This window comes from Notothenia coriiceps, unplaced genomic scaffold (assembly GCF_000735185.1).
Source record: "Notothenia coriiceps isolate Sejong01 unplaced genomic scaffold, NC01 NC01_scaffold00038207, whole genome shotgun sequence".
In the NCBI taxonomy this organism is placed as follows: Eukaryota; Metazoa; Chordata; class Actinopteri; order Perciformes; family Nototheniidae; genus Notothenia; species Notothenia coriiceps.
This window is the reverse complement of record NW_011370908.1, coordinates 409,348-413,359: the sequence shown is the minus strand read 5'-3', so window position 1 is coordinate 413,359 and position 4,012 is coordinate 409,348.

Here is a 4,012-nt window from a genome sequence, read left to right as displayed (position 1 = left end):
ATGTTGCACCGATGGAGGAGCCTGTGACCTAAGATTTGCATTGACATATCTACACTGTAGCTCAGTGGTTCCCAACCTGGGGGCGCGTCCCCCTTGGGGGGGCGCCAAAGATCGCAGGGGGGGCCTCAGATGATTTGAGGCCAAATATCATATTTAGACTTTTTTTTTTTCTTTTTTACATATAATTGTAAAGCAATACATGATTGACACTAAAAGCCTTGTCTCTACATTACAATAAAATATAAAAAATAATTGATTAATTAATTTGAAAAACAATTCAAGTTAGTAGCTATTAAAGGCATAAAAAGACAGAAATGTATAATTCTTTCTTTAATAGAAATGTTTCTTCTGCCCGTAAAGTGTCCAAACCAGGCTTTTCTGGATAAGCGCATTTTTAAAACATAGTCATTGTCCATGCCGGTTTCAGTATTATTTGTCCCAGTTGCTGCGATCAGATCGGTCTCCTCCATTTTGTAGATTATTTACGATTTTTGAATCCACATAAACACATCGACAAAATCCGGCTTACTTTGAGCATGTGTTTTAAACAGTTTAATCCCTTTGTGAATTGTTTTCACTTGCGCCGTCCTTTAATTTTTTCATTCAGCGGGAATCCAAATTAATTAATCCTGAATCCAATAACCATCAAAGTCACTCCAATAGTGCTCCTTAATTACGCTTTCATCCTTTTTTAACAAAATACTTCACATTCATCTAGTTTGTGACAGTAGTAGTAGCATTTTTGGGAACCACTGCTCTAGCCAATCAAACCGCTGCTTGTGTGTCAGGGGCGGGAGATTCATGTGATTGGTTGTTGGTCAAGTTTCAGACACGCCCGCCGGCAAGCTTCAACGCACGCCGCTGTGTGGACGGGCCGTTAGAGTTTTACTCGCTACAGGGTGTACTTTGAGGGCTTGTAACTTTAAAGACCGTTTACATGCAGAAAAACCTTCATAACACACAAGGGAACGGGTAATAACCAGAAAAGCATGACATGGGACCTTTAAGAAAAATGTATGCCTTGAGTCTAACTCAGTAGATTTTAAAGTACATCATATGAAACCCCTCTGTTACTGTACTTGCAGTGTTTCTTCATTGAACAGCTTGAGTGATTCTTCTTGGTCTCTGGCTGTTTGCATGTGCTTCCAAAGAGCCAGAGGATGGCAGTGTGCTGCCATGTGTGAATGTGCTCAGAGCACTCAGGCGGTGAATGCTTCTGACAACAGCAACATGGTCATTAATGCCTATGAGCAAACACCACATTATAGAGATAACAGATATATTTTAATCTGTTTCATCTTTGTTAGAATTCAGAGGAACCACTTTGAATAATGCACATCTTTATGAGCTGAGGGAAAAGTATTCTTTGGAAATAACCTTTTCCAAAATAATCTATAATGCTTTCGCAACAACTGTGCTGAAAACTGACTTTGGTCAAGTTAGTATTTATAAAAATCAATTTGTGTTGGTTTGAGTACCAGAGAGATCTGGGTTAATGAGGGCATTATAGATCACTTCCCTGTGAGGCTTTTTGAATATTTGTTCTGCATTGTGTGCAACAACCATCTAGTAGTTACCTCAAAAGTGAATGCTGTTTCACACAGGTTGTCTTTAACAAGCATCCTAAACAAGTTTTTCATATGGCCAGTGCTAAATTACAGAAAACAGCACTAACAATGGCCCTGAATATCTCCTTAAAATATGATTTGCAACTGTAGAGAAAACCTGTCTTTAAAATGATGCATAGTGTATTTTTATATTTATGAGCCATCAGGTTTCACATTATTTAATATAATACAGTCCAAGAAACAACACTAAGTTGTGGTTGAACCTAAAGGAACAGAATATGTATCCTCGAAAGGATTCATTATGCAGATCTGCGGCTGCTGAATTGAGATCAGAATACTTCCTCTTCTATCATTAACAGGGTCGGAAATAACCACCAGCTATATAGCAGCAGTAGGAGGTGGTGGTGGGTTTGTCCCCTCACTAGGCACTTGGGGGAAAACAAGCCATTGTTCAAAGCTCCAGTAGCATCTAAAGGACGCCATCACTGCTCGTTCTCTCTGGTTTTCCAGCACTCGTGGCTTAAAGATGCCAACATCCCTCATCCTAAAGCCATTACAGTTTTTGATTGTTTCTTGCAGTTAGTTTGCATCATAATGACTCCTAACAAACCTTTCTGTGTCAAATTTCGGAGGGAAATGTGCTGTCAACATTCTTGTTATGAACCTAATGCGGGTTGCGGGTAGTCTGTTTCCCCTAATCTCACAATCCTCTCCTGTCACTGCAACTCACAAAACCAATACAGTCTGTGTAGTACACTGCGAGGACTAATTCATTTTGAATTATCGTGAGGCATATGAAAACTCCTTGGCACCAGTATGAGGAGACAGGTTAAAAGAGGCAGCTGTGGTCCGGTCTTCTGTGTGAGGAATCTGCCTGTGTGTCCCCGATAAGAAGGACTGAGTGGTGAGGACACGTCAGCCTACTTCAGGTGTCAGCACTTCAAACCAGCAGCAGGGCTTCAGAGGGAATGTGTAAAACTCCATATTGCAGAGGTGAAGTGGAGGATATTCGGAGTTTGTTGATGTCTGGTGTCAACTTGTTCTCCACCTACAAAAAATAAGATAAATGAATCCCCAGAGTGGTGACTCAATGAATTTCTGCTCTTAAAAGCTTCCTGCCACTGTTTTCTTTATAAAGTGTTGCTCAGCAAAAGCATTCATGTCTTTTTTAATTGACAAGTCTCTTGTGGTGTATTACAGCAATTTACTGCATTGCAGTGTAAGGCCACTTGAGTTATTAAGAAAGATCAAAGAAATGATAGCATATAGCACCGACTACGGCTGTTCCATTTAAAGGGGGACGGAGCATCATAAGAGGGCTGATAAACCAACAGTGAAAATAAACAGTAATGACTGAGCTCTTAAACACAATATTCAAAAACTCCTTGCAATGCACTTGTTTTTAACTGGGATGAAACTATTTGAAATTATTTCCTGATCTCATAGACATTTTTATCTTTGGACGAATACATAATAAAGATGAGAATCGATAATGATGTGACTTGGTCAGTGACAACATAAATACCACTCGTTATGTGTTCGGTCAACGCAGTGGAATAATCCCGATTTTTATCATAAATTGGGATTACACAACACAAAATCTTGCTGTTTAGAAAATAGATTTTCAGTAAAAACAAAACACACCCCGAGACTGCACATAAAAAGCTGTTTCATGGAAATAAAGCATATTGAATCAAATTTACCAGATTCATCATGGTCTGACCCAGCAGTGGAGGGATTTAAGACTCATCAGACATTTTACGCAGCAGGGAAAAGAAGCCAGCGTTGAGAAGAGAAAAGGACAACATATCAGGCGTGTGACTGATATTGAATTCTGCTAAAGATGTAGAACAAATTCAATCCTGAATGTGCAAATGAAGGGTCTTTGCTGTTAAGTGAATGCCATATGCTTTAATTGTGTTAAGAATGGCTGCTGTTTATGAGTGTTGATGAATTTTTCGGTTTATATTCCATTATATTTCACAATGACATAGAATACAAGCACAATTACTGTTTGCACCTTTCAAATAAATGGTTACAGGGATAATTTGAAAAATGTAAAGTACATTTTTCTACATTTAAACAAATGCTGCCCGCAATCTGCTCCCGCATGGCACTGTTGATGCTTCCGGCTTTCTTGTCTTGCGATTGTGTATCTTTAAATAGAAGAACTCCCTTTCTTAAAAGACAACAAATCAGTAATAACATAGCAGCTCTTTTTCTTTTTAAAACAAAAGCAGTCATTCTCTCTTGTAGAGAGGTTACAAATATGAAAACACAGTGTGCGTTGGATGCAGAAGAAATGAATCAGAGGGATGATATCCAGCAGGGCTACTGTATGCTTCCAGGCACTTAACCAACACTCCTCACTGGCTGTGCTGTCACACTTTAGGGACCGGAGAGACCCCAGCAGGGAGTCTGTCAGATACTTCCAAGCAGATCTT